This window comes from Eptesicus fuscus, chromosome 7 (genome assembly GCF_027574615.1).
Source record: "Eptesicus fuscus isolate TK198812 chromosome 7, DD_ASM_mEF_20220401, whole genome shotgun sequence".
Classification (NCBI taxonomy): domain Eukaryota; kingdom Metazoa; phylum Chordata; class Mammalia; order Chiroptera; family Vespertilionidae; genus Eptesicus; species Eptesicus fuscus.
In genome coordinates, this window is record NC_072479.1 from 63,299,030 (window position 1) to 63,319,667 (window position 20,638).

At 42.4% G+C, this 20,638-nt stretch overlaps 1 protein-coding gene and 1 long non-coding RNA gene across 2 annotated transcripts in view; one reads left to right on the plus strand and one right to left on the minus strand.

Annotated features, from left to right (window-relative positions):
- Positions 1 to 3,035: 3,035 nt before the first annotated feature.
- LOC129149804 (uncharacterized) lies at positions 3,036 to 16,035 on the minus strand. Its single transcript, XR_008556618.1, has 2 exons — positions 15,991 to 16,035; positions 3,036 to 3,153 (listed from the first exon to the last, which is right to left on the minus strand). It is a non-coding gene; the product is annotated as an uncharacterized LOC129149804 (long non-coding RNA).
- A 4,120-nt stretch (positions 16,036 to 20,155) lies between these two features.
- NELL2 (neural EGFL like 2) overlaps positions 20,156 to 20,638 on the plus strand; it is a 366,183-nt gene continuing 365,700 nt past the window's right edge. The window contains exon 1 of the mRNA XM_054719142.1: positions 20,156 to 20,188. The gene's annotated coding sequence lies outside the window, so the exon portion shown is untranslated. The remainder of the gene's footprint in view (positions 20,189 to 20,638) is intronic.

Consider the following 20,638-nt stretch of genomic DNA (forward strand, 5'->3'; position numbering starts at 1 on the left):
TCCTGATTGGCTGGTGGGTGTGGCTTGTGGGTGTGGCAGAGGTGCAGTCAATTTGCATATTACTCTTTTATTAGATAGGATGACACATTACATTAGTTATTTCCTTATTTTCAGTTTAATATAACTGTTGATTATTATTATTTTGGAATATAAATATAAAAATCTGTGTATATCTATCTATCTATCTATCTATCTATCTATGTTTTGGTTATCAAATACAGATAACAAGTATATCTTTATGTCACTGCCTCCACTGGAGCTTCTGATATTATGTTATGCTTAAAATAGACCAATTTATTTTGAAAAAAAAAAAAAAAAAAGCTGCTGCTTTTAAATGATTGCAACAGAAAAGACTTTGCCACTATGACTTCATGGAAAAAAGATATAGATTCTTAATAAATAAAAGTTTTATTAGGAATATTCTGTTTAAAACCTCCCTGTTATTCACTTAATATTTCAAACAAATCATAGCAAATTTGATTTGTTGAGAAAATATTTACAGGGTGACAGTGCAGTGAAAGTTCTATGTAGACATGTTCTAGATAGGAATATGACATGATTCCTACCTTCAGAGTTCAAGGGCAGAAGGCAAGGCAAGTACCTAAATAATAATTATTACTAGCTTAAAAGAATTAACAGTGGAATTTCATCATCTTAACAAAATAAACCAATAATCCCAGAAATAAAAAAAGAGAAAATGTACACTCTCAATAGTGCTGGCAGTGCTGCCTGGAGCCAGCAGGGCAGGAATACTTGACTCAGTGGTTTTCCTGGTTAGCCTCTATGCTGGGGGCCTCTGAAGTGCAGCATATCACTGAGCTGAGAATGATTCTACCTTTTAACGATAGGCATGTATGCATTTTTCATATAAAATGGACCCGAAAAGCAAGCCAACTACTTCATCCGGTGCTCAACCAAAGACACAGGACTGTGTTCCAATGTTGGAGGAAAGTGGCTGTGCCAAACCAGCTAATGGTCTCCAGGGGGGCGCCTGTCAGAGGACTTTTCCAGGGTGATTATTCACGGTTTTATTTATGATTTTAGAATCTAAGAGGTGTGACTCTATTGTAAGATAAGTATCACCAGAGAAATACACACAGCCTGGAGGTGCTTGAGAGACAGGTTAGGTCAGTGGTCAGCAAACCGCGGCTCGCGAGCCACATGCGGCTCTTTGGCCCCTTGCGTGTAGCTCTTCCACAAAATACCATGGGCGAGTCTATTTTGAAGAAGTGGCGTTAGAAGAAGTTTAAGTTTAAAAAATTTGGCTCTCAAAAGAAATTTCAATCGTTGTACTGTTGATATTTGGCTCTGTTGACTAATGAGTTTGCCGACCACTGTTCTAGATGGACTAGAGGGAGGAAACTGAGGCAGAGAGGCCATTAAGAAACTATTACGACTCTAGAGGTAAGAAGTTAATTGTAAGAGCTAGGGTGGAGGTAGAGTAAGTTAACCTTTTTAACTGACTGGGATGGATTAAAAATGAATGTGTTAAATGCAGTGTCCGTGAGGTTAGTGGCTTCTTTAATCAGAACTGGGGAAACCAGATAAAGAACTGTTTTTGGTTATGAAGATGAGTGTGACTTTAGATGAAATCTGAGTGACTATGGGACATCCAGAGAGATGTGCAGGGCAGAATGCTTGAAATGTTTGGAGTACATTCTGTTAAGGAATGACAGCTGAAACCACTAGAACAGATAACATGGCTAATAAAGATCAACCAGGGCCAAAGCAAGAGTTCTTGCCAGCACATTTCCGAAAGTTATCAGGTTATTATCCTAATTTAATGAACAGAATTTTAATAGCTAAATCAATGCTAGCACTAGAACCAGAATTCTTGGTGGTTCCAGGTCTTCAGTTGATTAACTTATTTGCCTCCCAGGTTGAAATACAATAAAGAATAAAGTGTGGCTAAATCACAAGTTTAAAAGGCATTCAAGTGGAAAATGGCTGAAAAGGGTAATAAAATAGCATCTACAAAAAAAACTCCCTTTGGCATTTTCAGCTTTACCTCAGAGCTGCTAAAGAACCGAGTCTTGTCTTTTTCAACGAGATCTCAGATTTTTCATCCAGCTGCTACGAGGATTCTTGTATGGGTACAATTGGATTTTCTTTTTGGAAACTAATTTTTGCTAAATATCGAACAAACTAGACTACAGATGGACAATTCTGTTTTATTAAAATCCCAAAGATGACACTTTGAACACACTCATATTTAAAAATATGAAACATAATTGTTCTTACTTGCCTTCGAGGTTTTGTGTGTAACACCAACAAGATTTGAGCACAGTTTGTCTATTTAGATCTGGGTTTTGAAGAATACTGTGAAAATTAGAAGTTTGGGTATGCAGTATATACCAAACTCTAAAAATAACAGTGCTAATAATGATAATTACTTTCTACGGAGCAACTACTTAAAATTAGCTATTTATGTCTGTTATATCTGTTGTCCCTTTTGATGACTGGATGAGGTGGTGCTATTATCCTTCACAGGAAGACACTGAGATTCAGAGAGGTTTAATAATATTGCCAAGGAAATGAGAAACATGCCCACGGTGTCTTATTTCCAAAAGGAAAGGGGAAGGAAACAATTAAGTACCAGATACTACGCCTGGACCTTCGTGTAACTATCTTGTTTAATCAAAAGTAGGAGTTACGAAATAAATTGTAATATGAACTTCATGCTTAGCACTTTGTATTATTACCAAAGTACACGTCTGAGTGGCATTTTAAATGAGAGAACTTTGCAGTGCATTATAATGACTTTTCCGCATTTTGGCATTGCATTTTATAGGCGATGCTTAAGTCCTTGACCCTATAAAGAGCTAAAGAAATTGTTATTTCACATCAAGGCTTTTCCCTTCTTACAGTATTTAATGACTGCTGAAGCATTTCTTCTTTGCAACCCAACTTGTAAAACCATTGGCCTCCACTTAAAAATAGAGATGCTGGGAATTAGGTTCTTGCTCTGTGAACACATGTTGCAATCCTAGTGTTAGCCTTCCTTAGTGCAGCTTCCAGGCACAAACAAGGGCAGGACACGTTGAACTGGTTTAATGGTAGCTTCTCTAGAGAGCGTTACTTCCATTTTGGTTAAATGTTGGTGAGCGAGTTCTGTTTCTTTTTGCATTCATGTGACTATCTTGAGGGGAGTGCCTAAAAGTAGCCAAGTAAAACAGAAATAAAAGTTATTCAAATAAAACAGAAATTATATTCCAAATTGCTCTTTGTTAATGATTTATAATGAATCCTCTTTCTGTGGCTGCTGTTAACTCTTCTGTAATCAGGTGTTAATATTTTAGGTCAGGGTGGGGAACATCTGGCCCGAGCGCCGTATAAGGCCCCCCTCCCCTCCCCTGAAATCATTTGGTCTGGCCCTGCCAAGGCATTAGGGGTGAGGTAATTAAATGTTTTACCAGATATACCAGGCTAATTTTTCTGTTGATAGTTTTGTATGGCCCAAATTGCCCATTGGCAGAAAAAGGTTCCCCACCCCTGTTTTAGGTAAAGAATAAAATCCAGGTGGAGGGTTGGGTGGGAACTAAGTTGAGAGAGGACCGGTGAGGAGGAGGGAAGCAAGCACTCTGGGAAGTTTGTCATCTTCTTGAGTAATATTGATTTTTCTTGCTTTTTTTCTTAGTTCTCTAGCAGTTAAGCAATCCACCGCTTTAGATTTTTATTTGTTTAAAGAAAGAAAATTTTAGAAAAAAAAATCATCCCAAAGTTCTCCACCCCCAAATTAAAAACATAGATACAGATATAGAGACAAGTTTTTTTTTTGTGTTTTTTTTTTTTTAAATTAACTGTCCTTGTTTGTTCAAGAGATGGAATTTTAAAAATAGATTCAGAGGTTAAAGACCTAAAACCAGAGTTTGGTAAATGACAACCTTGGAAATATCCCTGCACCACTCATTTTTTGTGCTGGTCTGGGGGTCTTAAGGAATACCTTCATGATTCTCATCCAGGAGCGTATCATTGTGGCCAAGCACAAATACTATCATACGATACAATTGATTTAACTCAACAAACTTGTGTCGAGTGCTGAATATGCACTGTGGTTAGTGTTAAGTGTAAAAGAATGAGTAAGGCAGTCTTGATTTTCAAAGAGCTTGTAGTCTTAGTACAAGCAGGCAGGTAAATAATTATTAATGATTATTCATAGGAAGTTAAGTTTCATATTAGGTTATGAATAAATTGTCATGGAAGCACAAAAAAAGGAGAGGGTATTTGATTCTACAAAAAAGGACATTCTGTACTCTGCCTTTTCGGGTTCGTCTGGTATACACAGTAGTCTGTAAAGCACTTGGAGAAGCATGGCGGGGCATAAGGTTCACCCAGGGTTTCATCATTTGGTTCTGTAGGCAGCGGCGGGAATGGCACCAGGTGTTAAGAGTAGCGGGGTCAGTCAGAACCTGGGTTTAGCAATCTTGGTACTTGAGTTCTGGCTAAGAAAGAATCCAGAGTCAAGACTCAAACTACAAGAGCACATTTATTTAGAACAATCACAGGGGTAGAAGTAGGAATTTGTAGAAGATACGGGCTTAGAGAACAAGTTATAGAGGTAAAGGAAGGGCCCTTGGAGCTGGGGAGTGAGGAAGGTAAAGGTGACATGCCTGGGGGAAGAGGACCTGGACAGGGAGGGCAAGGCCAGGGCATGCTGCTCTCAGGAGGGAGAGCACACTGGGTCCTCTGTCCTAAGGGTGGAGATTTTGGGGGAAGTCTCAGGGGAGGATCTCAATAGACCAGTGGTCGGCAAACTCATTAGTCAACAGAGCCAAATAGCAACAGTACAACGATTGAAATTTCTTTTGAGAGCCAAATTTTTTAAACTTAAACTTCTTCTAACGCCACTTCTTCAAAACAGACTCTCCAGGCCGTGGTATTTTGTGGAAGAGCCACACTCAAGGGGCCAAAGAGCCGCATGTGCCGCAGTTTGCCGACCACTGCAATAGACTATTCAGCAGTTTTCCAGGTGTGTCCTTTCAGGGTCAATTGGCCGGCACCAGAGCAGGGGGTCATTATCTAATGCGTCTAGCCCTGAGGTCAGCCAAGGTATTGCTGGTCTGGTTTTGCTGCTTTTCTGGGCCTGGAGCTGAAATACAATTGAGGTCTAGATGTTACCTCCAGGGAGGAAAGGTCTAAACTGCATGACCAGCAATATGCTAGGGGAGGGAAGGTCACCCTGGGGGCAAGGTCCCACCCTACAATTGTTCCTTGCTAGGCACCGAGGCTTTCTACCCTGGTGACCCTCTGTACCTGGCCCATCATCCTTGCTCTGCTTCTGTCTGTCTAACTGCCCACCGCAGTTCTATTCACTAATTTGGGAGCATGAGTGAAAAACCTTTCCTTTCTCTTTCCCCTCGAGGTTATTATGCTCGGTGTTCTGCAGATGGCGCGAACTCCCAGACTGGTCTTCCTGGGTACTTCCTCTGCCTTGAAATGATCTGTGCCCTTCACTAGTCTCTTAAGCATCTTGAAGAAGGGCCTGTCCATCTCTTTACTCCCCGTGCTTAGCAAGTGCTTGGCACCTTGTCGCCCCTCAGTACACTTTGAGAAATTGCACTAAGTAGAAGAAATAAAGATATATATGAGGCTCTGATGGCCCCCAGCCAATCTTATTTCCCCTCCTACCTTCTTGACTTATTCCCTTCTTCCTGATTATGGATATTAAAGGAAATGCTTTCTTTTTTTTTTTTTTTTTTAATTTTGTCTTAAAGTCTGTTTTTTTTTTTTTTTTAATTTCTTTATTGATTAAGGTGTCACATATTTGTCCTCATCCCCCCATTCCCATCCCACCCCTCTCCCCACGCATGCCCCAATCCCCTGTTGAACTTAACCGTTGGATAGGCTTATATGCATGCATACAGGTCCTTTGGTTGAACTCTCCCCCTCCCCCCACCCTCCCCCTACCCTCCCCTATCCTCCCTCTGAGGCCCGATAGTCCGATCGATGCCTCCTTGCTTCTGGTTCTGTTCTTGTTCCTCAGTCTATGTTGTTCATCATTTCCCCTAGATGAGCGAGATCATATGTCACTAGATATATACTAATAAGAACTGAATGTGAGACGAGCAATAATAGTTATGCTGACAGGCAAATGAATCAATCTGTAGCGAGCTTCCCCCTGGACCAACAGTTCTTTTGAGACCCAATTTCAATGTCCAGTAGTTCCTTATGTGTACATGTCAGCACTGACCCCTCAGCTCTGGATGGTGGACAAATGGTGGTAATGGAGGTCCGACTCCCTCTGGTTTGGTCTCGGCCGAACCCAGGGGCACGGCGTCACCCAGACTAAGGGGCACGTGGCCTCACCCCTACCCAAGGGGCGCGTGGTCTCACCCGGGCCTGGGACCCAGCCTCACCCGGATGGATCCAGGGGCGCACGGCCTCACCCGGACCCAGGATCTGGCTTCACCCGTACCCAGGGACGCTTGGCCTCTCCCAGACCCAGGGGCACGTGGCCTCACCCGGGCCTAGGTGCACGAGGCCTCATCCGGATCCAGGGACACATGGTCGCACCCGGACCCAGGAACACTTGGCCTCTCCCAGACCCAGGGCCACTTGGGCTCACCCGGGCCTAGGTGTACGAGGCCTCATCCGGATCCAGGGACACATGGTCTCACCTGGACCCAGGGACGCTTGGCCTCTCCCAGACCCAGGGCCACTTGGGCTCACCCGGGCCTAGGTGCACGAGGCCTCATCCGGATCCAGGGACACATGGTCGCACCCGGACCCAGGGACGCTTGGCCTCTCCCAGACCCAGGGCCACTTGGGCTCACCCGGGCCTAGGTGCACGCGGCCTCACCCGGATCCAGGGACACATGTTCTCACCCGGACCCAGGGATGCTTGGCCTCTCCCAGACCCAGGGCCACTTGGGCTCACCCGGGCCTAGGTGCACGAGGCCTCACCCGGATCCAGGGACACATGGTCTCACCCGGACCGAGGGACGCTTGGCCTCTCCCAGACCCAGGGCCACTTGGGCTCACCCGGGCCTAGGTGCACGAGGCCTCACCCGGATCCAGGGACGCATGGTCTCACCCGGACCCAGGGACGCTTGGCCTCTCCCAGACCCAGGGCCACTTGGGCTCACCCGGGCCTAGGTGCACGAGGCCTCACCCGGATCCAGGGACACATGGTCTCACCCGGACCCAGGGACGCTTGGCCTCTCAGACCCCGGGGCACGTGACCTCACCCATGCCTAGGTGCACGAGGTCTCACCCGGATCCAGGGACACACGGTCTCACCCGGACCCAGGGACGCCTGGCCTCCCCCAGACCCAGGGGCACGTGGCCTCACCCGGGCCTAGGCGCACGAGGCCTCACCCGGATCCAGGGACACACGGTCTCACCCGGACCCAGGGACGCCTGGCCTCCCCCAGACCCAGGGGCACGTGGCCTCACCCGGGCCTAGGCGCACGAGGCCTCACCCGGATCCAGGGACACACGGTCTCACCCGGACCCAGGGACGCCTGGCCTCCCCCAGACCCAGGGGCACGCGGCCCCACCCGGGCCTAGGTGCACGAGGCCCCACCCGGATCCAGGGACACATGGTCTCGCCTGGACCTAGGGGTGCGTGGCCTCTCTCAGACCCAGGGGCACGTGGCCTCACCTGGACCTAGGTGCACGAAGCCACCCGGACCCAGGGGCGCGTTACCTCTCTCAGACCCCTGGTCGCGTGGTCTCACCCGGATCCAGGGGCTCACGGCCTCACCCGTACTCGGGACCCAGCCTTACCCGGATCCAGGGGCCCACGGCCTCACCCGGACCCAGGGTTCAGATTCGCCCGGACCCAGTGGCACATGGCCTCACCCGAACCCGGAATCCAGCTTCACCTGGACCCAGGGGCGCGTGGCCTCACCCAAACCCAGGGGCGTGAGGCCTCACCTAGACCCAGAGGCGTGTGACCACATCTGAGCCCAGAGGCTCGCAGGCTCGCCTGGACTCGGGTCTCAGCGGGGTTTCGTCTTCTTGATCCCAATTCCTGTTGGTCAATTCCCTCTCAGCAATTCCTTCGGTCATTTTCTCAGAGCTCCAGGGCGGCTGCCGCAGAACTCGTTGGGCGGCGGGCTCGGCAAGGCTCCGGTGTGCCCGGTGCCCGGCGGTGGGCTGGTCCGGTGTCGCTGCGTCGGCCCTTGGGTCTGCAACGGTGGCCAGTTGCTGAGCGTGCGCACCTGGCCACTTCGGGGCATTGAGATTCTTGAAGGACTCGGAGGTCAGCAAGCACGGAGTCTCCCACCCCATGTCTCCCAGGGGCTCGTCTGTCCGTGCTCGGCAGCGAGTGGAGCCGTCCCCTCAGCCGGAGACCGCCGGGGGAACTGCGCCGAGCACGTTCCTGGCCACCATTGTGTCGCCTGAGCCATAGTTCTTAAAGTGTGGACTTTGGGTCACCGGCATCAGCATCATCCTGCGTACCCCTCTCTTTTATTCTAGTTATAGAGTATCTGCTCTGCCAGCCCCCCGGTCTTTCTGGCTGGTGTCTGCTCTGCTCTCCCGTCGTAGTCTCAATATTGTTGTGGTAGGCAACGATCAGGCTGCCGCCCTATGTCTCCATCTTGGTCCTCCTTTGTACAGTTAAGTCTTGAATGTTGTTGGAGTCACTGGGAGGAATTGTCCTCCAGGCCAATTGGCCGTGAGGACCCTCTTTGTCCATATAGGAAGAGTTGCTGTGCAGGAGACATGTTTGTGGGCCGGGTCTTGATGCAGCAATGCCTTGGCGCTCACTGAGTCTGCCTCTAGAATGCCTCCCTTATGCAAGTGATTGAAATCTGGTGTCATCTCCCACCAACCACTAGATGCCCTCGTTTCTGGGTCTCCAATGCAGTGTGGGTCAGCCACTACCTGAGGCACTCAGCAGGAAAAAGCTTCTGCTCAGCTTGGCTGGGGCGGAGCTACAGGGTGGAGCCTACAACCTTGGCTTCCTGTCAGCCCCGCCCTATGAGGCTCCTGTGTCTGTGTCCCTCTGTATTCCTTGCAAACACCTCTGAGAGAAACGCGCCCTGGAGTTTCGCCCACTGCCAAACAGTCCAGTCCCTCCCCTAATGAATCTGGACTCCCAGATTCTCGCCTGGAACTGGGTTTCAGTGCAGTTGGAACTGGGTCTCAGCGCAGTCTGGCGTCCCTGTCTCCTTCCCAGCAGGGCCACCCAGTGGCGCAGGCAAAAGTCCGTCCTCTGCGCACCTTCCAGTGCGCGCGTCTGGAGCCGCCGCTTCTCTGTGCCTCCGCCACCACAGCCCAAATTCATTCCCCCAGCGTGCGCCTGGCTTCCCAGGGTTTCGCCCGGAACTGGGGTTCAGTGCAGTCGGAACTGGGGTTCAGCACGGTCCTGAGCTTATGTCTCCTTCCCGCTAGGGCAGTTCAGTGGCGCAGGCAACAGTCCGTCCTTTGCGCCCCTTCCCGTGCACGCCTCTGGAGCTCTGCCTTCCCCCGCTCCTCTGTGCCTGCGCCCCACAGCCCAGATTCATTCCCCCAGCCTGCGCCTGGCTTCCCAGGGTTTCGCCCGGAACTGGCGCTCAGTGCAGTCGGAGCCGGCGCTTAGCGCACTCCGGAGCCTTTATCTCCTTCCTGCCAGTGAACGCCGGCCAGGCCGTCAGCCGCCCCTTCCTCTCTGGCTCCATCCTCCCCGCAGGCGCGCGTGCTCGTGTCTCCGCCAGTTTCTCCATACCTCAGGCTTTTACGGCTCCCCCGATTGTCCCCGTGGCCTTCTCCTTCCCCCCAGCTGTGGGCATTTCAGTCCGCCAGCTCTCCTGTGGTTCTGGACGATGTCCGTTCTGACCTCTAGTTGTGCCTTTGAAATTGTTGTGCCCGGCTGCAGGTTAGGTGTTTCACCTATGCCGCCATCTTGGTTTCTCCTCAAAGGAAATGCTTTCTTATTGAGTTCTTGAGAAACTGCTGCAGTCATGTTAAGGATTTCCTTTCAGTTTGAAAAGAAGGATGGAGAAGCCAAGACCTCCAGCTTTATTCTTCTCCCACCCCTCACCCTCTTTTCAGATTCCTTCTTTGGCTCTGGGCAACCTCTATAAAGATGTTAATTTTATAACACAGACATAGACCGTATGGTTTCTGTGTTATATATATGTTAGTTGTTCAGGCTAATATCTTTCTTTGCTGTTTGACAGACATTCCAAATTAGAGCGTTTTAAAGTAATTTATTATTGAAAGAAACTAGAGCAGGTGGCCAAGAAATTCAATTACATTTCTAAAGAATCAGTGTTTCACTAATTAGATACTCTCTTCCACAAGATGGCGCTATAGTTCTTCCAATTATTTGGAATACAGCAACACACGGTTTTATTTTTTTAAAAAAACATTTCCATCTGCCCCATATTTCTTTACTTATAAAAGTGACAGATGAGAAAGAATGTAAGACTGTCACAGTCAAGGCCAGATTTACTATCTGATTTTAGTGCGGTCCATCAGAATAGCCATAGATTAGAGAATAACAGCAATTAGTACGTATACAATAATGACCAGAAATGAGGTATAAATATGAATGTGAATTTATAGATATGAATGTGAGTATGATATAAAGCTTGAATATGGATTAGAAAATTTTAAAAAGCATTATGGATAACATTTGAATGTTCTTTAGTACTACTTGTAGTTTGGGTGTTTGAAATGAGTAGTTGTGTAATTAACTGGGGATTTCTTTGTTTAGTTTCATCTAGAAAAACATGTTAGCTATAGCATTGATTTTTTTTAGATAAATATTTTGTTATTTAGTCACATCCTCAGGTTTTTTCTAAATATTTTTTAGTTTTATTGTTTTTGAAGTTAAGAATTTCCAAATTTGCAAATAAAGTTGCTGTTGAATCAGTTTATAATAATAATTGGCCCTTCTAGGTGCAAAGCACCGTTTCAACTGGATCTACCCAGGAAAACAAAATTTCACTATTAAGTTCTTAAGATCCACTAAATCTGAGAAGTAAAGAAAAAATGCTAAAAATATGTTTAGAAGATTTAAATTTCAAATATTTGGGGAGTGGATTATTTCTTTTCTTTCTTTTTTCTTTTTCTTCTTCTTTTTTTTTGTAATCCTCACCCGAGGATATTTTTCCATTGATTTTTAGTGAGAGTGGAAGAAAGAGGGAAAAACAGAGAAAAACAATCATCGTGAGAGGAACATATTGATTGGTTGCCTCCTGCATAAGTCCCACGAGGGCCCAGGCGGGGGAGGAGCCTGCTGCAACTCAGGTATGTGCCCTTTACTGGAATGGATACAGGGCCCTTCGGTCCACAGGCTGAGGCTCTATCCACTGAGCCAAAACGATTAGGGCCGCAGTGGATTATTTCTGACATTCACTTTGACCATATTGGTGAATTTAATTAAAATTAAATATTAGAGATTTAAATTAATGCCCTAACATAGTCTTGTAGGAATAATAAATTTATTAAATTTAAAATGCTCAGCATGAAAATAAAACAAACACATCACTGTGCAATTCTTAATTATGCCTAATTACAATGAATTTGTAATGCATTTGCATTTATAAAATCACATTTGTATTTACAAATTGCACATTTGTAAGGAGTGAATCAGTTAATGTGCTAATTAGAAAACTCTTACAAAAGAGAAGACAGGTTGTAGGTCACTTTTATTCATTTACTCTTACTTGGATCTTAGAGTGATGAGTGGGTGGAAATGCCATGGCTAATTTTAAAATCACTGAATACAAATTAGCAGATCTGTTGGTGCTTGAAGGGTATACGCCATATATACCCTTATTATACTACTACTAATTACTCTTCTTGAAGGTCCATGCTATATTGAGTACATCCAGCACTGATTTAATTCACACAACAGTGGGATGGAACAGGTACCATTATTCTGCTTTCACGGTTGAGGAGACTGAGGCTTCCAGAAACTAGAGAATATTCCAAGGTTAGGCAGCTGCTGAGTGGGGACTGGGATCTGAAGGCAAGTTCCTGTGACTCCAGAGCCTGTTAAACACTTTAATCAATTATCTATATTGTGTAACCTTAACCACTAACCTGTATCATGTATGGAACTGCCATGTCATGTAGTTCTTGGTGAAGGCCACCAATGTAACATGAAGTATTATGTTCTTAATGTGTAAGGAATTCTAGTTGTATTGTTGAAACGATAAAGGTTTTTGCAAAGGGCATTTGCCAAGTTTTTTAAAAAAATATATTTTTATTGATTTTTTTAGAGAGAGAAGGAGAGAGAGGAATAGAGAGATATAAACATTGATGAGAGAGAAACAGCATTGATTGGCTGCCTCCTGCACCCCCCCCCCCCCCCCCCCCCGGCCCGCCTACACACACACAGGGGATGGAGCCAGCAACCAGGACATGGGCCCTAACTGGGAATTGAATTGCTGAGCTACATCACTGGGCAGGCAGCAAACAGAGAAACTCAAAGGAGTTTCAGATTTTTCACAGGAGAGTGGTGGGAAGAAGGCTGCAGGGGTGCAAAGGAAGTTCCTGCTTCCTCCTTTCTCTCCCTCCTCTTTCTTGTATCTCACCTTCTCAATGTACAAAGTGTAAGCTAACCTAGGCTGGACAGAGTGGACCTGATTGTGTGCATTTTAAAAATACTTAAAACCTGCCAGCTTCATTGCCTTCCAACACTTAGTCAAAAGATAGAATGTTTTTATTCCCAAATATTTAGTACCTAGATTCTTAAAAGAAAATAAATCAGTGTTTAAAAATACTCAATAAACTAAAATGGCAACTGAAGGCCTTTTGGTGTTATTTATTAGGGGAGATTTCCCACATATTCTGTTGTTAGGTACCTAAAAGTTAAAGGAAGCATTGCTATGAATATCCTTTTTTTTTTTTTCTCAAAAAAAGTTGAGGGATCATAATAAAATTTATTATGAAAAATTTCAAACATGTACAAAAGTAGAAAAAAGGGTATAATTGTCTCCCATCCACTAGCTTCAACAATGATTAATTCATGGCCAATGTTTTGTTTGTTTGTTTATTTGTTTTTTAGATTCTAACTTTTTAAAAATTACAGTTTACATTCAATACTATTCTGTATTAGTGTCAGGTGTATAGTATAGGGTTAGACAATCATATACTTTACAGAGAGCCCCCCCCTCCGATATTTCAAGTACCCATCTGGCCCCATATATACTTATTACAACATTATTGACTACATTCCCTATGGTGAAAATGGTGGAAGGATTAAGAAGTACAAATAGGTAGCTACAGTAAATGACAGCTGTGAATATCTTTAAAAAGTAGCTAGATGGTTGGATTTGGGTATCTTAGAAAAATACAGTTCTTAAGTCTTATTCAAATCCTGAATTAACCCCAACCTCAAAGATTCTTTGCTTTCCTAAATGATGCCAGAAAGAACAATTGCAAACACAATGAGAGGTCCAAAGCAGAACAGCACACCCCTGTGATGGAAAGTTTCATGACTTGAATAAGCTCCCTTCATCCATCTGTTCCGGCATCATTTGATGGGTACTTAGTATTTGTAACATACTCAATTCAAATATTTCTGACTCTTTTGTTGTAGGCACTGTGCGAGGTACTGCAAGTCTTAACTTACACACAAAATTAAGTAAAGAAGTCAATATATATATATATATTAAAAGATATAATCACATACTGAGGCCAGCATATTGACATATATATATATATATATATATATATATATATATATATATATACTTTTTTATTTTTAGAGAGAGAGGAAGGGAGAAGGATAGAGAGATAGAAACATCAATGAGAGAGGAAGTCATCGATTGACTGTCTCCTGCATAGCCCCCACTGGGGATCAAGCCCGAAACCCAGGCATGTGCCCTGATCGGCAACCTCTTGGTTCCTGGGTCAATGCTCAACTGCTGAGCCACACCAGACAGCTGATTATATCTTTTACTGTACTGCTGACTCAAGGGTTTTGGGCTGCAGTCCTTGATTTTTATTGTCAGCTTATTTGAACAGGCGATAGTCTCTTAATTGATAGAGTTGATAGAATTTATGCATTTGGGTGATAAAATTGATCTAAATGTTTGGTGTTTAAAGGATTTGGAGTGTGTTTTAGACATAGACATTCACATATTTAGGTAACAGTGCTGTCATATCTAATACACTGTAGTCCAGTAGAAGTGGTAATAGAAATCTTAGTCATAATGTCTATAATTATCATAGTAAATTTTACTATATTGGTGGGAAGCAAACTTCGCATGTTAGTGCTATAAATATTTAATTAAAGAGCTGACTCAGCAACTTTTCTAGAAACATTGAAAACATGTGTTATCTTGGGCAAGGCTATTATCTCTGTCCCTTAGTTCCTGCCTGTGTAAGATGAAGAAGCTGCACTGGATGGTCTCTAACTTCAAGTTTAGTACTGACGTTTTATAATTTTAGGCTTTCATTATCCTCTTGATCTCAGGAATTCAGTTTTTAAAGTTTACTGCTAAGTAATGCCCAGCAAGTTATCTTACACCGAGTAGACAGTAAATTTAGTTGAGTGAATAAAATGTGTATATAGCTTTAGACGGATATCAACTTTATATTATTTTAATGCCTAGTAGTTGAGCATCAGCTATATGCTAGGCACTGATCTGCATATTAGGGACCAAGCAGTAAATTAGGATTAAAATCTCTTTCCTCATGTAGTTTGTAATCTAGTGGGGAAAGATGGGTAATAAATTTGTAAAATAGCAATGATTTTAGATAAATACTAGCAGGGTAATGGGAGAAACCAGAGGTGGGCAAGTGTGTGTATGGACAGGATGGTCAGGGAAGGCCATTCTGCTGTGTGAGGATCAAGGGCAAAAGTTTTGAAGTCAGATGTAGGCTGTCATTTTCAAGGGACACATGTGGATAGCTTGTGAGTCAGGAAGTAGTCTGAGATGAGGCTAGAGTTAGGTAGTGTCTAGATGGTGATGGGTCTTCTAGTACTTAGTAACAAGTTTGGATTTTATCCAAATTGCAGTGAGAACATGATAAGGTGTTAAATTTATACCGAATTTTCTCATTACATAAATGTATGCATACCCTGCAATGTGGGTATTGAGTCACAACTTAGCCAAAAATTTCCTCCCCCTCCCTTGTGTCCATAGTGATGATACCCTATTAGTTACTGTCTTTGAAATTCATTTCTAAAATTACTTCATTAAAGCAGGAATGAATGTCTTTCCCTGCTCATAAATCTAGGATTGCAATATTTTCAAAAAGTCACTTTGAAAAATGAGAAGCAAATAGGATAAACTCCAAGAGGAGATGGAAAAATATATTTGTAATCTAATTTTAGAAAATTTAGCATTCAAAATCCTTTTTATTCAGTGATATTTTTGGAACAGTGGGCATCAAATCCCTATTTTTTGTGATGAGGAGTTATAGATTTGTGATACCTTTAATATTCCCCTTCATATTATAAATTAGAGTACAGATAGACTCATCATAGAAATACAGAGGTTACTTTATATAGTCATCCCTGCTTATCCAAGATTTAACTTTCCTCAGTTTCAGTTACCCATTGTTATTTTTTTCAGGGTCAACCACAATCTGAATATATTAAATGGAAAATTCCAGAAATAAACAATTCATAAGTTTTAAATTGTGTGCCATCCTGAGTAGCATGACGAAATCTCGTGCAGTCTGCTCTGTCCTGGCCAGGACTTGATTCATCCCTTTGTCCAGCCTGTATGCTCCCTGCATGTCAATCACTTAGTAGCCATCTTGGTTATCAGTTCCACTGGTGTGGTATTGTGATGCTTGTGTTTAAGTAACTCTTATTTTACTTAATAATGGCCCCAAAGCACAAGTATAGTGATGGTGACAATTTGGATATGCTAAAGAGAAGCCATAAAGTGCTTCCTTTAAGTGAAAAGGTAAGTACAGTACAATGAGATATTTTGAAATAGACCACATTCACATAACTATTACAGCATATTGTTATATTTGTTCTATTTTATCATTAGGTGTTGTTAATCTCTTACTGTGCCTAATTTATAAATTAAACTTTATCATAGGTATGTATATGTAGGAAAACATAGTATATATAGGGTTCAGTACCATCTGTGGTTTCAGGCATCCACTGGGATTCTTGGAATGGATTCCTCTACAGATAAGGGGGGACTATGGTACCAGGGTAAAGGAACATTCTAAATATGACCTCATAATGCAACAGAGAGAAGGAGTGTTCAAACTGAAGTGCACTGATATTCTGTCAGGAGAGTTTTACTATATAATATGGGATGTTAGTGACCTTTAGAAGATAATTAGGAAGTTGATTTATGTTTACCATTCAATTGAAGCTTACATATAGTGGGGTAAAACTTGTGTATGACAATAGTGTCTAGCTTGCCACAATATTTCCCTCCAAAATATGGGAAGATGAATTATTATATAAAAATGGTAATGTACTGGTTTGAACCAAAGCAAAGTAAAATTAAAAGATATATTTTGCCATATTAGTGTATGTTTTGGGGGAAGTCAATGTCTTTGAGCTTCTATTCCTTCGCTTATGAAAATAAAATTGAACCAAATGACTTCAAAGGAGGCTTATAGTTTCATTTGATTCCATTTGATCAACACTGATAAATATGTAATATAGTAAGGAGATTAGAGGATAGAGTGTTTGTTATAACTTTATGATCAATTTTTGAGTCAAGAAGGGTGGAAGGGAACAGAATAAATACATTTTAAGATGCAAGACTCTTTAAAGATGGGTTGGTTAGAAATAAGCTTTTGTTTTATAAATAATAAGAAAGCACCTTAAAATTTATAATTTTTTTTCTCAAGATTAAGTGGAAATTGAATTTAATAAACATTCCTAATATTTCCCATTAAAAAAGCAGTTACTGGAAAGAAAAATCTATGTGTTATTGCCTCCTGCATATGTGTTCACACTCTTATGACCTAAAGTTGGTTTTGTGGATTAGTCATGGCTTTAAGTCATTTCTATTATTTCTTGCCTGTCTTCTAATCATAAAGTTCTCAATAATCCAAAGGCACATCAGAAAATGAAAGAAAGTTCAAAGTTGAGAAGGAAATGATAATTCAGTCTGGTGACGTTAACTTCCCGTGTGTTGGTGTTTGTATGTAGATATATTTATACAGGAAATATGAATATTGATAGGGAAGTTGATTTCTTATGTGAGGAATATTTATCAAAAACTTACTTGGAATTAACAAATATTCAGAATAAGTGCCAAATGTTTTAATTGCTACACAATTATCATTGATAGACATCTGAAGCATATTAAATTTTATAATCCTCATTAAGTGACATTTAGGATCTCAATGTTAAGAATAAAATTCAGAAGATGTGATGTTTTTCAGTATTGTTTAACTTTTCTTTTGGAAAAGTTAGGCAATGGAGAGCTTATGTTCAGGAAAATGAAAGCTCCCTAGATTACAAAGAAATTAAGGATATATCCAAGTGCTTTATTTTCTCAAGACATAATCCAAGACCATTTTTTTCTTCTCTCTAAATACTTTCACCAAGTGCTAACTCCAGGTATATGATTCCTAACATAGGTGTCTCTGGCCCAGGCCTCTCTGCCAAGATCCAGACTCATCTGTGACCCTGCCTGCTCAGCATCTGCATGCAGATGTGTCATTGGAACCTCAACTCAACACGATAGAAACTGAACTGTTCTACCCATCCTTCTCTGCCCATTATTTCTCAATTCCTCATTAGAAAAATATGATACCCAATTATCCAACAGCATGAGCTAGAAACCTTAACCTCATCCTCTATCTACTCCCTCACAATATTCTGATTTTTTGAACCACTTATGCAACTTTTGAATCTATTTCTTCATAGGTAGTTTCCTGCTCTGAGTTAGCCTTCCCTCTCATTTGGACTGCTGTGATAGCCCCTAACTCATCCCTTCTGCCCACTCTTGTCTGCTTACAATACATAGGATCCAGAGAGAACATTTTAAAAGGCAAATAAGATCATTTGTTCTCCTTCTGAAAACCCTGTAAAGGCTTCTCATCCTCTACTATGAAAAGGTCAACATGCTTAACCTGGCCTCAGTGACCTCCCTGACCTGTCCACTGCCTGCTTCACCAGAATCACCTTGATGTAGCCTCCACTTCACTCTTTGGGCCCTAGTCACCTTCACCTATGACTTCCTAAAATATGCTATTTTTTTTTCCTGCCTCAGGGCCTTCATAAGTTCTATTTTCTTTGCATAAAATACTCTTTCCTATCTATTCTTCAAATTAACTTTCATTCGTCCCCACGATACAGTTAATTCCTATTTATTACTCTGCCCAGGTATAATTTCCGCAGGGTAATGCTGGTGGTCTTGATCCGGCATTTAGAAGGGTTCAGCAATCTGGAGAAGGGCTGTGTGTAAATTAATAAAGAGTCCAGAGACGAAACATAATTTTGAAAGGCATTGGGGTGGGGATGGGGGGCAGAGGAGCTTGACTGAAGAAACCAAGTTCTCCTTGTCTGAGGACCCTTTGCTTTTTATTAACACAAATTGTCCTAAGGCAAGGTGGAGATATACACATCAAAGGGTAGGGTTTGGTACAGAATCCATTGCCAGATTGGGGAATTGCCTTCGGCTGTTCAGGTGTTTGGCCAACAGGAGGCAATAACATGTAGATTAAGATGCCCTGAGCTGTCTGGCAGCAAACAAACAATTTATGTATCCTTTTCAGGTTTGGGGAAATGCCTTTAGCCATTCCCAACAGGCGATAACATATGTGACTCAGCCCTTGTTGAGTCTCCCAAGTTCCATCAACCTTTCGATGAAACTCTTGCAATTATGACATGCTGGAATTGGCTTCCGGCAACAGGGAAGCCTGTTTTGAGCTTTTTAAAAAGGTCACATCTCCTTAATGAGCACTATTTTATGTTGTAGCTTTTTTCATTCAACAATTATTTGGTGTCTACAGTGTCCTGTACTCTTCTAAAAGCTGGGGATGGAATGACAGGAAATCGACGACTATTGTAGGACAAAACAAATGAGAATTTCATATGATGATGGAGATTATAAAGAAAATGAAACTATTATGTTAAATAATGACTTGAGAGAGTTACTTTGGTAGGATATTTGCAATTGAAGTTAATGAGCAATAGTATATTTTCTTGGTTAATGTTTGTCTTTTCTGCAAGAACACAAGCTCTCAAGAACTTGGACTTTGCTGCGCTTGCTCACACAGTCTCTCTGGCGCTCAGTACAGTGCCCAGAACATGGCAGGCTCAATAAATACTGTTCACGGATTGAATCACCTCTTGTATTAATTCCAAAGGGATCTCATAACAAAGTACCATGAAGGGGGTTGGGGGACTTAAAACAACCAATTTTTTTCTACCCCGGTTTTGGAGGCTAGAAGTCCGAAATCAAGGCGTCAGCAGGGCCATCCTACCTCGGAAGCCTTTAGAGAAGAATCCTTCCTTGCCTCCTCCTAGCTTCTGGTGTTTGCCAGCAATCCTTGGTGTTCCTTGGCGTGTAGCTGCATTAATCACTCTAATCTTTGCCTCTGTCATTACATGACCTTCTTCTCTGTGTGTCTGCTCTGACTGTGTCAAAATTTCCCTCTTGTTATAAGGATACCAGTCACTTGACTAGAGCCCATCCTAATCCAGTATGACATCATAACTGATTACATCTGTGAAGACCCTATTGCCAAATAAGGTAACATGTACAATACGGGGATAGGGTTAGGTTACAATATAGCTTTTTGGGGAACACAATTCAATCCACAATACCTATTTCTCTAAGTTAAAGGAAAATGGAAAGACTTAATATTTAAAAGTTTACATAGTGTAGTTTTTGACTTATTTTTAAGTAAGTTGTATGCTATGTACAAATATTTGAAAAGGCATTACTATTTTACTTTGTGTAAGCATGATAAATTAATTTTGATTTGTTCTAGACTATTTAGTTGAGTCCTAACCACACCAATTTTCATTCCATCTTAAAAAATCAATACCATGAGAAGAACCAAATTCATATCATGATCTCTATTCCCTTAGCAGAAAGAGCTTACTTCTTCATATATTAAAAATAAATGAATGTGGAAAGGTATTCATAACACTCACATCATAAAAATTCATCCTGACATTTCTGCAAAGACTGTGTGTAGAATGTTGACATATTTTTGGTATAAAATGACAGTTTTAGTGCAGGTTCTCATTGTGACCAAGGAGATAGAGCAAACAAAAGGAAAAGAGTAAGTTATGGGATTACCCACACACGAAGTGAACCTGTCAGGCAACAGAATGGCAGAAGTGCTTTCTGAACAGGTACAGATGTTCTTTTGAGTTTGATGGGGGTGGGTAGGGATCACTAATATTGTCTGCTTTATGCTATTTATCTCAGAAAAAGTCACTCCTGATTTTTCCATCAAGTGCCATCTTGTCCTCCCATGAATGACATTAACACTTTGTTTTTAGTTTTCCTCAAATGACCCTTCCCTCATACTTAACTGTGCACACTGTTCTAAGTGTTTTACATATATCAACTCATCTGCATTGCACAGTTGAGGAACTGAAGCACACAGAGGTTACATGACTTGGAAGTTGGATCTACATTCAAACCAGTCTAACTCTTGGGTCTATTCTTACCCATCATGCCACACTGCCTGTATAGTTAATGAATTTTAAACTTATTTGATCCCCTGCCAGATTGTAAGCTTCTGAGAACTTGGACATGATGTTTTTCTTATATTTGTATCTTTCATAAAATCTAGCTCA